At 39.3% G+C, this 14,129-nt stretch overlaps 1 protein-coding gene across 8 annotated transcripts in view; it reads left to right on the top strand.

Annotated features, from left to right (window-relative positions):
- Positions 1–14,129, top strand: part of ZDHHC15 (zinc finger DHHC-type palmitoyltransferase 15) — a 290,771-nt gene that overhangs the window by 56,855 nt on the left and 219,787 nt on the right.

Raw genomic sequence — 14,129 nt, 5'->3', positions numbered from 1 at the left:
CTACAGAGAAAAGCAATAATGTAGGAATTGAGGAATGTAAGAGATATGAGATATGAAGAAAATAAAGAGGAAAATGATAGAAGTTATTCATAATAAGTAACTGCTTGAAACATAAATGGATTAAACTATTCAATTAAAAGGTTGAGATTGACAGAATGGATAAAAAATTGTGATTTACCTTTATACTGTTTACAAAATCTAACTTTAGAACCAGAGACATAAATAGGTTGAAAATGTAAAGCTAGAAAAAGATATTCCTAGTAAATAGTAATCAAAACAGAGCAAGGGTGGTTATATTAATATCATACAACAAAGACTTTTTTAGTAAAAAAAAGGTTACAAGAGACAAAGAAGGACATTATATATTTACAAAAGAGTCAATTTATCAAGAATATGTGACAGTTATAAAATATATGCATGTAATAAGAGAGCCCCAAATTATAAGACGAAAAAACCAACAGAAGTAAAGAAAAAAAATACACAATAACAGTTACATAGTAATAGTTGGAGACTTCAGTACTCCACTTGCATTAATGGACAGAATAACTAAACAGAAGGTCAATAAGGAAATGGAGAATTTGAACACCACCACACGAGCTATGTATAACACACCTGTATAGATCACTCCACCCAAAAAGAGCAAAATGTACTTTCTTCCTAAGTGTACATGGAACATTTTCCAGTATAGACTATGTTAGGCCATAATACAAGACTCAATAAATATAAAAGACTGAAATCATACAAAATATCTTTCTCTGACTGTGATGGAATGAAACCAGAAATCAATAACACAAAGAAAGCTACAGTTTCATAAATATGTGGAAATTAAACACATGCTTAACAAATGAATCAAATAAGAAAGCATAAGGGAAATTAGAAAATATTTTGAGATGAATGAAAACAAGAAAAAAACTTACCAGAAATTAGGGGATGCAATAAAGCAGTACTCAGAGAAAAATTTATGGCTGTAAACACCTACATTTAAACAGGATAAAACTTTCAAAATGGTCTGACTTTACAACTTAAAAAAAATAAATAAATAGCAATCTAAAACCAAAGTAATCAGAAGGAAATAATAAAGATTAGAACAGAAGTAAACAAAATATGGAATAGAAAATAATATAGAGACCCAACAAAACCAGAAGTGAGACTCTAAAAAGGTTAACAAAATTGTCAAACCTTTATTTAGCTAGACTGAAAAGGAAAGGAGGGAAGAGAAGGGAAAAGAGGAGAGAAGGGAAGGAAGGGGAGGAAGAGGAGGAGAGGAGAAGAGAGGGAAGGGAGGAGAAAGGAAGATAAAAAGAGTACAGGCACAAATTACTTATATTAGAAAGGAAGGGAGGGAGGGAAGAAAGGAAAGAAGGAACAAAGGAAGGGAAGGAGGGAGGAAAAAAAGAAGACATAAGTTACTAATATCAAAAGTGAAAGTGGAGGTGTTACTACCAACTTTAAATAAATTGAATTATAAGAAAATAATATGAAGAATTATGTGCCCCAAAATTTGATAACCTAGATGAAATGGAAAAACTTTTAGAAAGACACAAACTGCCAAAACTGACTCAAGAAGAAATAAAAAATCTGAATAGATTTTTAACAAGTAAAGATATAGAATTAATAATCAAAAACCTGCCACCAAAGAAAACCCAAGGACCAGAAGGCTTCACAGATGAATTCTATCAAATATTTAAGGAATAGTTAACATCAATCCTTCCCAAATTTCTTTAAAAAAAATAAGAAATGCTTCCTCTGGCCAGTGCAAGTAGGCAAGAAAATCCAATAAAAGGCATTGAAATTGAACAGGAAGAAGTAAAATTATCTCTGTTTGTAGGTGTGATCTTACATATAGAAAACTGTAAATATTCTACATGTAAAAAACTATTATAAATAATAAATGAATTCAGCAAAGTTGCAGGATACAAAATCACCACATCACACAAAACCAATTATGTTTTGATATGCTAACAATGAACAATCTGAAAGGAAACTAAAAAATCAATTTTATTTATAACAGCACCAAAAATAATAAAATACTTAGGAATAAACATAATCAAAAAGGTGAAAGACTTCTAAAGTGAAAACTAAAAAATGTCACTGAAGGAAATTAGACGTGAATAAAGGGAAAGGCATCCTGTATTCATGAATTGGAAGAGTTAATATTGTTAAAATGTAAACACTAACCAAATCATTCTATAGATTTAATGCAATTTATATCAAAATCCCAACGATTTTTTTGCAGAAATAAAATAATCATTTTCTAAAATTTATATGGAATATCAAGAGATCCCACATACCCAAAACAGTCTTGAAAAAGAACAAAGTTGTAGCTTCACACTTACTTATTTCAGAATTTACTACAAAGCTACAGTAATAAAAACTATGTGGTACAGGCATAAGGCCAGATATGTAGACCAGTGAAATAGGATAAAGAGCCCAACAACAAACACTCGCATATTTGGTCAGAAATCTTCAACAACCATGCTGAAAGCATTCTAATGGAGAATGCACAGTCTTCAACAAGTGGTGTTGGGATAACTGGATGTCCATATCCAAAAGAATTATATAGAACCCTTACCTCACACCATATACAAAAATTAACTCAAAATAGATCCAAGATCTAAACTTAAGAGCTAGGATTATAAAACTTAGAAAAAAAAACACAGAGGAATATTTTTATAACATTGGTTTGGCAATTTCTTGGATATGACACCAACACTGTAAAAAAGTAAACATACATAAATTGGACTACATCATAATTAAACATTTTCGTATGTCAAAGGATACATTTAAAAGAGTGAAAAGGCAGCCTACAGAATAGCAGAAAATATGTCATATTTTAGATTAAGAGTTAATATACAGAATATTTAAAAACTACAACTAAACAAAAAACTCATTTTTTAAAATAAATTCAATATTTATTTTAGTTTCAAGGGTTATATGTGCAGATCAGTTTTAAAATGGGTAAAGAACTTGACAGTTCTCCAAAGAAGATATCTCAATGATCAGGAATATTTTAGTCAGGGTTCTCTAGATGGACAGAACTAATAGTATATAATATTATATATATAATACATATATAATATACATATATAAAGGGGATTATATACACACACACATATATGGGAGTATATAAAAGTATAATAGAAGTACATATATAAAGGGGAGTTTATTAAGTATTAATTCACACAATCACAAGATCCCACAATAAGCCATCAGCAAGCTGAGGAGCAAGGAAAGCCAGTCTGAGTCCCAAAACTGAAGAACTTGGAGTCCGATATTCGAGGGTATGAAATTCCAGCACAGGAGAAAGATGTAGGCTTGGAGGGTAGGCCAGTCTAGTCTTCACATTTTTCTGCCTGCTTTATGTTTACTGGCAGCTGATTTGATGGTGCCCACCCAGATTAAGGGTGGGTCTGCCTTCCCAAGCCTGCTGACTCAAATGTTAATCTCCTATGGCAGCACCCTTACAGACACACCCAGGATCAATACTTTACATCCTTCAATCCAATCAAGTTGACACTCAGTATTAACCATCACAAGTCCACCCCTTGTCAAGTTGAAACCATACACATCTCCTGAGATCATACATAATCTTCAAATAAAGACAATAATAAGGTCACAATTATGCCTGACATGATACAACTATCCTTCATGCAACCCGAAATGCACCAATACCCAAAACAAATGCTATTACATAAAGCTAACAGTACTTAAATGCTGATATGAAGTCAATAAATCTTATGTCACATGGTAAAGGAAAAAGGAAATAGAAGGAAGATATTTTCTTAGTACAAGTGTATACATGCACAAATATGTTATTAAGAAAAGAAGGAGGAAATATGACAATTATAGTTCTTGTTTCTGCAACTGGTCATGTGGTTGTAGCTGGAATTGATGACCACCTTCTTCTACTCCTGTATTACATGCACACTCTTTCTTACCTCTGTTGTGGAGTAGTAAACTGATTTCATCTTGATAGTCTGGGTCAGTCACCCCAGGGAACACTATAGCTCCATTCTTAGCTTGTTGATTTAAAAGTAAGAGGAGCCCAAAGTGTCCAGGCAATCTTAACTTCCAGTTTAATGGAGTCATTGTTGTGTCTCCTGGTGGCAGTGTTCCTCCATCTGGAACAAAGACCTCTTGGCAAGCAGAACGTAATGTTGTGGGAACAGGAAGCAAAAATTTTGCTAGTGGATCACTAGGGGTGATAGTGAGTGGTGCCACTTCCACTTCCACCACTTGATTTCTGGACACATGAATCCTGCCTATGCAAGAAAGAGTACCATATATTGGACGCTGATTCAAAGCATACATGGCCTTCTGGAGAACTGTGCCCCAGCTCTGCAAAGTATTGTCACCTAGTCGACATTGTAATTGTGATTTCAAAAGGCCATTCCACCGTTCTATCAATCCGACTACTTCAGAATGATAGGGAACATGGGAATTCCATGAGCATGAGCCCACTGCCTCTTTAGCCGTAAAGTGAGTGTGTTGGTCAGAGGCAGTGCTGTGTGGATTACCATGATGGTGGATAAGGAATTCCATGAGTCCATGGATTATAGTATTGACAGAAGCATTGTGTGCAGGATAGGCAAACCTATATTCAGAGTAAATATCTATTCCAGTGAGGAAAAACCTCTGCCTGTTCCTGATAAATGAAGTCCAATATAATCAACCTGCCACCAGGTAGCTGACTGATCACCCCGAGGAATGGTGCCAGTTTGAATGCTGAGTATTGGTCTCTGCTGCTGGCAAAATTGGGCACTCAGCAGTGGCCATAGCCAAGTCGACCTTGGTGAGTGGAGGTCCATGTCACTGAGCCCATGCATAACCTCCATCGTTGCCACCACAGCCACTTTTTTCATGGGCCCATTGGGCGATGACAGGGGTGGCTGGGGAAAGAGTCTGAGTGATGTCCACAGAACAGGTCACCCTATCCACTTGATTATTAAAATCCTCCTCTGCTGAAGTCACCCGTTGGTGACCACTCACATGGGATACAAATAGCTTCACAGTTTATGACCACTCAGAGAAGTCCATCCACATACCTCTTCCTCAAATTTCTTTGTCACCAATTTTCCAATCATGCTTCTTCCAAATCCCTGACCATCCAGCCAAACCATTGGCTAGAGCCCATGAATCAGTATATAATTGCACATGTGGCCATTTCTTCCTCCATGCAAAGTACACAACCAGCTGTGCTGCTCAAAGTTCTGCCTCTTGGGAAGATTTCTTTACACTGCTGTCCTTCTGGGATGTCCTAGGAAGGGGCTGTAGTGCTGCAGCTGTCCACTTTTGGGAGGTGCCTGCATTTCATATAGAACCATCTGTGAACCAGGCCCTAGTAATCTCTTCCTCTGTCAACTGATCATAGTGAACCCCCCATGAGGCCATCAGTGCAGGCTTGGGGAGAGAAGGTAAGATGACAGGAGTGGAGACCATGGGCATTTGAGCTACCTTCTCATGTAACTTGTGCCTTCAGGACCTGCTCGAGCATGATCACATATATACCACTTCATTTGATGATAGAATACTGATGTGCACAACCCACTTTATGGCTAGATGGGTCACAGAGTGCCCAGTTCATGATAGACAGTTCGGGTCACATGGTGACTTTATCACCCATAGTCAATCGTTCAGTTTCCACCAAGGCCCAGTAACAGGCCAAGAGCTGTCTCTCAAAAGGAGAGTAGTTATTTGCAGAAGATGGCAGAGCCTTGCTCCAAAATCCTAGAGGCCTCTGCTGTGATTCACCTGTGGGAGCCCGCTAAAGGTTCCAAACAGCATCCCTGTCTGCCACTGACACTTCAAGCACCATTGGATCTGCTGGGTCATATAACCCAAGTGGCAGAGCAGCTTGCACAGCAGCCTGGACCTGTTGCAGAGCCTTTTCCTGTTCTGGACCCAACTCAAAACTGGCAGCCTTTTGGGTCACTCGATAAATGGGCCAAAGAAACACGCTCAAATGAGGAATGTGTTGCATCCAAAATCCAAATAGGCCCACTAGGCATTGTGCTGATTTCTTGGTTGTAGGAGGGGCCAAATGCAGCAACTTATCCTTCACCTCAGAAGGAATATTTTGACGGCCTCACACCACTGGACCTGTAGAAATTTTACTGAGGTAGAAGGTCCCTGAATTTTAGTCGGATTTATTTCCCATCCTCTGGCATGCAAATGTCTCAGCAATGAGTCCAGTGTATTTGCTACTTCTTGCGCACTGGATCCAATCAGCATAATATCATCAATGTAATGGACCAGTGTGATATCTTGCAGAAGCAAAAAACGATCAAGGTCTCTCTGAATAAGATAATGACACAAAGACAGAGTTGATATACTCCTAAGGTAGGACAATAAAGGTATGTTACTGACCTTGCCAGCTGAAGGCAAATTGCGTCTGGTGGGCCTTATGGACAGGAATGGAGAAAAAGGCATTTACCAAGTCAATGGCTACATACCAGGTACCAGGAGATGTGTTAATTTGCTCAAGCAATGAAACCACATCTGTTACAGCAGCTGCAATTGGAGTCACCACTCGGTGAAGCTTATGATAATCCACTGTAATTCTCCAAAATCCATCTGTCTTCTGTGCAGGCCAAATTGGAGAGTTGAACGAGGATGTAGTGGGAATCACCACCACTGCATCTTTCAAGTCCTTGATGGTGACACTAATCACAGTCCCTCCAGGGATGCAATATTGTTTTTGATTTACTATTTTTCTAGGTAGAGGCAACTCTAATGGCTTCCATTTGGCCTTCCCCACCATAATAACCCTCACCCTACCAATCAGGGAGCCATTGTGGGGTTCTGCCAGCTGCTAAGTATGTCTATGTCAATTATGCATTCTGGCACTGGGGAAATGACCACAAGATGAGTCCAGGGACCTACTGGACACTGGACACTGTAAATCGGACCTGAGCTAAAACTCCATTAATTACCTGACCTCTATAAGCCCCTACTTTAACTGGAGGACCATAATGACATTTTTACTTGCCTGGAATCATCAGCTCAGAGCCAGTGTCCAGTAGTCCCCAAAATGTCTGATCATTTCCCTTTCCCCAATGCAGCTACCCTGGTAAAAGGCCACATGTTTCTTTGGGGGAAGGATGGGAGAAAGATTCTGTGTTCATTAGTTCTCCACATATAGTCAAAGGTATTATGTATAGTGTCACTAAACTCCTCGCCTCTCACAAGCTGTGAAACTTCAGGAGTTTGTTAAGTATTAACTCATACAATCACAAGGGCCCACAATAGGCCATCTGCAAGCTGAGGAGCAAGGAAAGCCAGTCTGAGTCCCAAAACTGAAGAACTTGGAGTCCGATGTTCGAGGGCAGGAGGGGTCCAGCGTGGTAGAAAGATGTAGCCTTGGAGGCTAGGCAGTGTAGTCTTTTCACGTTTTTCTGCCTGCTTTATATTCGCTGGTAGCTGATTAGATGGTGCCCACTCAGATTAAGGGCGGGTCTGCCTTCCCCATCCCACTGAGTGAAATGTTAATCTCCTTTGGCAGCACCTTTGCAGACACACCCAGGATCCTTTGCATCCTTCAATCCAATCACGTTGACACTCAGTATTAACCATCACAGGGAAGCACATGAAAAGATGCTGAATATCATTAATCATTAGATTAATGCAAATCAAAACAATGAGATACCACCTCACACCCTTTATTAAAACCTTTATTAAAAGGCTTACTATAAAAAAAAAAAAACACTGGAAAACAGCAAGTGTTGGTGAAGATGTAAAGAAATTGGAACATTTGAGGGCTGTTGGTGGGAATGGTAAAATGGTGTAACTACTATGGAAAACAGTATAATGGTTCCTCAAATAGTTAAAAATAGCACCACCACAGGGTCTAGCAATTCCACTTTTGGGTTTATACCCAAAAGAGTTGACAGCAAAGTCTCAAATAGATGGCTGTATACCTATGTTTATAGCACTATTCACAATAGCCAAAAGGTGGAAGCAACCCAAATGAATTGGTAAGTAAAATCATGTATATACATACAATGGAATATTATTCAGCTTTTGAAAGAGAAGGGAATTTTGACACATACTATTACATGGATGAAACTTCAGGACATCATGCTAAGTGAAATAAACCAGTAACAAAAGGCAAATATGTATGATTCTACTTGTATGAGGTACCTAAAGTAGTTGAATTCACAGAGAAAAAGTAGAATGGTCTTTGCTAGGACTGGGAGGAGAGGGAAATGTGGAGTTGTTTAATGAGTATAGAATTTCAGTTTGGGAAGATGAATAAAGTTCTGGAGATGGATGGTAGTGATGGTTGAACAATAATGTGAATGTACTTAATGCTACTGACTATATACTTTAAAATGGTTAAGTTTTTTGTTACGCATATGTATCACGTTATTTTTAAAAGGACCAAATAATTAAATGTAAGACCTAAACTTACAAAACTCTTTGAATAAAACTTAGGGGAAACTCTTTATTATCTTGGATTTGGCAATGAATTATTTGATATGACACCAAAAGCACAAGCAATAAAAGAAAAAATGGATAAATTTGACTTCATCAAAGTTAAAAAAATCCTTTTGTACATCAAACAACACTATCAAGAAAGTGAGATGATCATCCAAAGAATGGGAGAAAATATTTGCAAGTCATGTATCTGATGTGTCAAGTGTTTAGAATATATCAAGAATTTCTACAAATAAACAACAAGAAAACAAACAACCCAATTTAAAACTGGTGAAAGGATTTGAATAGACATGTCTCCAAAGAATATATACAAATAGCCAAAAAGCACATGAAAAGATGCTTGACATCATTAGTTATTAGAGAAATGCAAACAAGACTGTGATAGATACCCACTAGGATAGCCAAATTAAATAAATGAATGAATGAAAAATAATAACTCTTGGTGAGGATGTGAAGAAATCAGAATCTTCATACATTGCTTCTAGGAATGTAAAATGGTATGACTGATGTGAAAACAGCTGTGCAAATTTTCATGAAGTTAAATATATAATTACCATGTGACCTAGAAATCCCACTCCTAGATATATACCCGAAATAATTGAAAACAAGTGTTCAAATAAGTACTTATACATGACTGTTCATAGCAGCACTATTCACTATAGCCAAAAGGTAGAAACAGTCCAAATTTTCATCAGTGAATAAATGGATAATGAAGGTGTTGTGTGTCCATACACTGGCTGGAATTTTATTCAGCCATGAAAAGGAATGTAGTACTGATACATGGTACAACACGGATGAACCTTGAAAACATTATGCCAGGGCTGAGCGTGTGGCTCATCCTGTAATCCCAGCACTTTGGGAGGCCAAGGCAGGCAGATCACCTGAGGTAGGGAGTTCAAGACTAGCCTGACCAACATGGAGAAACCCCTTCTCTACTAAAAGTACAAAATTAGCTGGGCATGGTGGTGCATGCCTGTCATCCCAGTTACTTGGGAGTCTGAGGCAGGAGAGTCGCTTGAACCCAGGAGGCAGAGGTTGCTCTGGCTGCCTGAATATTTTCTTTATTTCAACCTTGGAGAGTCTGATGATTATGTGCCTTGGAATTGATCTTCTCATGGAGTATCTTACTGGGGTTCTCTGCATTTCCTGAATTTGAATGTTGGCCTGTCTTGCTAGACTGGGGAAGTTTTCCTGGATGATATCCTGAAATATATTTTCCAACTTGGTTCCATTAACGCCATCTCTTTCAGGTACCCCAATCAGTTGCAGGTTTGCTCTCTTTACATGATTCCATATTTCTCAGATTTTATTCATTCATTTTACTCTTTATTCTCTATTCTTGTCTGTCTTGTTTCAGAAAGATAGTCTTCAAGCTCTGAGATTCCTTCCTCTGCTTTATTTATTCTGCTCTTCATACTTATGATTGCATTGTAAAGTTGTCATATTGTGTTTTCTAGCTCCATCAGGTCCGTTATATTCCTCCCTAAACTGGCTATTCTGGCTATCAGCTCCTGTATTGTTTTCTCATGATTCTTAGCCTCTTCGCATTGGGTTACAACATGCTGCTTCTAGTTCAGTGAAGTTTGTTATTACCCACCTTCTGAAGCCTACTTCTGTCAATTCAGCCATCTTAACCGCAACCCAGTTCTGTGCCCTTGCTCTAGAGGTGTTGCCTTCATTTGAGAGGGGTAGAGACACTCTGGCGTTTTGTTTTCAGCATTTTTGTGTTGATTATTTCTCATATTTGTGAGCTTATCTACCTTTGATCTTTGAGGTTGACCTTTGAATGAGTTTTTTGTGGGGTCTTTTCTGTTGATGTTGTTTTCTGTTTGTTTTTCTTTTAACAGTCAGGCCACTCTCCTATAGGGCTGCTGTGGTTTGCTGCAGGTCTGCTCCAGACCCTACTTGCCTCATTTTTATTTTTATTTTTTTCATACCTGGATGTATCACCAGTGAAGACTGTGAAACAGCAAAGATGGCAGCCTTCTCCTTTCTCTGGAAGCTCCATCCCAGGCGGGTACTGACCTGTTTCTGGCCCAAATGCACCTATAGGAGGTATCTCGAGACTCCTGTTGGGAAGTTTCACCCAATCAGGAAGAATGAAATCAGGAACCCACTTAAAGAAGCAGTCTGGCTGCTTTTTGGCAGAGCAGGTTTGCTCTACTGGAGGGAATCCACTCTTGTCCAGAAAATTTGAAGTCTGCAAAGCCAGCAGACTGGAATGGCTGAATCAACTGCACCACAGAGATGACAGCCACCCCTCCCCATGGGAGCTCTATCCCAGGGAAAGTTCAGAACCCTGTCCCTATAACCCTAGGTGGAGTGGCTGAAGACCCCACAGGGAGGTCCTGCCCAGTGAGGAGAAATGGGTCGGAGTCCCACTTAAAGAAGCAGTGTGGCCAGGCACGGTGGCTCATGCCTGTAATCCCATCACTTTGGGAGGTCGAGGCGGGTGGATCACCTTAGGTCGGGAGTTCGAGACCAGCCTGACCAACATGGAGAAACCCCGTCTCTACTAAAAATACAAAATTAGCCAGGCATCATGGCCCATGCCTGTAATCCCAGCTACTTGGAAGGCTGAGGCAGGAAAATCACTTGAACCTGGGAGGCAGAGGTTGCAGTGAGCCGAGATTGTGCCATTGCACTCCAGCCTGGGCAACAAGAGTGAAACTTCATCTCAAAAAAAAAAAAAGAAAAAGAAAAAGAAAGAAAAACAAAACAAAACAACAACAAAAAAGAAGCAGTCTGGCCACAATCTGCCAAAGCAGCTGTCCTGCATTGTGTTGTATATATTTAGCATGAATAGATAAGTCCAAAATTTTCCAAACTGACCCTTCCTCATCGGGACAATTTTCACTCTCTAAAACCAGCAGGCTGAAATGGCTGAGTTCACTGAACTGCAGAGATGGTGGCTCCTCCACCTCCCAAGAGCTCTGTCCCAGGGAGAAATTAGAGCTCTCTCTGTATAACCTTGGCTGGAGTGGCTGAAGTCCCCACAGAGAGGCTTCACCCAGTGAGGAGGAATGGATTGGGGTCCTGCGTAAGAAGCAGCCTGGCCACAACCTGGCAAAGTAGGTATGCTTCATTGTGGGGGGTCCTTACTCCTCCGGACCATTTGCACTCTCCAAAGCTGGCAGGCTGGAATGGCTGAGCCGACTGAACCACAGAGATGGCAGCCACCCCTCCCCACAGGAACTTTATCCCATCTCAGGCAGACTTCAGCCTGTTGCAGTTGGCTGGCTAGAATTACAAGCCAGTGTGTCTTAGATTGTATAGTGCCATGGAAGTGGGGCCTGCAGAACGACACTGCTTGGCTGCCTGGATTTAGCCCTCTTCTTAGGTATATGTACAAATGGATCTCCCACCTTGCTGGGGATACTGGGGCTGGAGTATGTAAAACTCCCGGGTCTCTGTGTGTGGCTGAGCAGCTGCTCTGCCATGACTCCACACAGCTTTGAGTATCGGACCCAAGGCCCTGGTGGCATGGGATCACCAGAGGATCTCCTTATCAGCGGGTTGCAGTGATCTGTGGGAGAAGCATGATTTCCTGAGCAGGGTGGCACAATCATTCATCAATTCCCTTGTCTCGGGGTGGGGCTTTTTGTTTGTTTGTTTGTTTGTTTGTTTTTTGGCTCTGTACCACTCCTGGGAGGGCTGTTTCCCCATCCTGCTTTTCTTCATTCTCTATGAGTCTAGTTGTTTGCCTAATCAGTCCCAATGCACAAACCTGTATATTTTAGTTGAAGGTGCTGAACTCACTCACTACTTTCATTCCTCTCCGCGAGTGCCATGGACTGCTGCTTCTAATCAGCCATCTAGGCCCCTCCAATACTACCTACTGACCTTTGAATGGGAAAAATAGGTGTGTGAATTTGTTCAGTTCATTGGAGAATCTTTAGCACCCTAGGCTAAGGATTAATTGCCTATAATGTACCACATTCATTGTAATTGCCAAAAATACCCCTACATATTTCCACATACCCCACACAGGGTACTTAATTCTCACTCTACCTGAGAATGACAGTACCATAAAAATGCACCACTAGGTGTGGTTCTGAAAACAGAGTGTTTGATTTTATATGTTTCCAATTTTTTAAGTTAGATATATTTAGGTTATCTCAAATATTTTATTATTTGTTCTGCTATTTTATAGAAGTATAACATACAGACTCTACTCCCAGAATTAAGTTTTAAAGAGAATAATTTGATGAATGTGTCCCCATATATTATACCTATGTAATCACTATCCAGGTTAAAATTTTAAACATTTCTAGTACCTCATAAATCTTCATGCCTCTTTTCAAATCAGCCTCCTCTCGGAGGTAACTACTACTCTAACTTTTATCACCGTAGATAGGTTTTGCCTGTTTCCGAAGTCCATAAAAAAGGAATCATAGTTGGTACTATTCTATGTATACCTTTCACTCAACACAGTGTTTTTCAAATTTATCCATGTTGATGCAGTTTTTAGTAGATTCCTTTGATTGCTGTTAGTTATTCCCTTTTATCACACTTGATTTAACCATTCAGCCATTGAAGTATGCTTGTTTCCATTTTTGTGTGTTATGAATAAAGCTCCAGTGAACATTCTTCTACATGTCTTTTGGCCTATAAATATAGTTGTTCCTCAGTATCCACAGGGGATTGGTTTCAGGACCTCCCATAGATACAAAAATTGCAGGTGCTCAGATTCCTTATATAAAATGGCATAGTATTTGCATATAACCCATTCACAGCCTCCTACATACTTTAAATCATCTCTAGATTACTTATACCTGAATGGTATTACCTAGGTTTTCTTCTAGGGTTTTTATAGTTTTCAGTCTAACATTTAAGTCTCTAATCCATCTTGAATTAATTTTTGTATAAAGTGTAAGGAAGGGATCCAGTTTCAACTTTCTACATATGGCTAGCCGGTTTTCCCAGCACCATTTATTAAATAGGAAATACTTTTCCCATTTCTTGTTTTTGTCAGGTTTGTCAAAGATCAGATGGTTATAGATATGTGGTGTTATTTCGGAGGCCCCTGTTCTGTTCCATTGGTCTATATCTCTGTTTTGTTACCAGTACCATGCTGTTTTGGTTACTGTAGCCTTATAGTGTAGTTTGAAGTCAGGTAGCATGATGCCTCCAGCTTTGTTCTTCTGGTTTAGGATTGTCTTGGCAATGTGGGCTCTTTCTTGGTTCCATATGAACTTTAAAGTAGCTTTTTCCAATTCTGTGAAAGTCATTGGTAGCTTGTTGGGGGTGGCATTGAATCTATAAATTACTTGGGCAGTATGGCCGTTTTCATGATATTGATTCTTCCTATCCCTGAACATGGAATGTTCTTCCATTGGTTTGTGTCCTATTTTATTTTGTTGAGCAGTGATTTGCAGTTCTCCTTGAAGAGGTCCTTCACGTCCCATGTAAGTTATATTCCTAGGTATTTTTTGATTTTTATTTTTGTATTATTATACTTTAAGTTCTATGGTACATCTGCACAACGTGTAGATTTGTTATATTTATATATACATGTACCTTGTTGGTGTGCTGCACCCATTAACTCATCCCAAATCAAAACCACAAAGAGATACCATCTCACACCAGTTAGAATGGCAATCATAAAAAGTCAGGAAACAACAGGTACTGGAGAGGATGTGGAGAAATAGGAATACTTTTACACTGTTGGTGGGACTGTAAACTAGTTCAAC

The sequence above is a fragment of the Macaca mulatta genome, chromosome X (assembly GCF_049350105.2).
Source record: "Macaca mulatta isolate MMU2019108-1 chromosome X, T2T-MMU8v2.0, whole genome shotgun sequence".
In the NCBI taxonomy this organism is placed as follows: domain Eukaryota; kingdom Metazoa; phylum Chordata; class Mammalia; order Primates; family Cercopithecidae; genus Macaca; species Macaca mulatta.
Note: the sequence above shows the minus strand (reverse complement) of the source record. Positions and strands in the feature narration are given on the sequence as shown.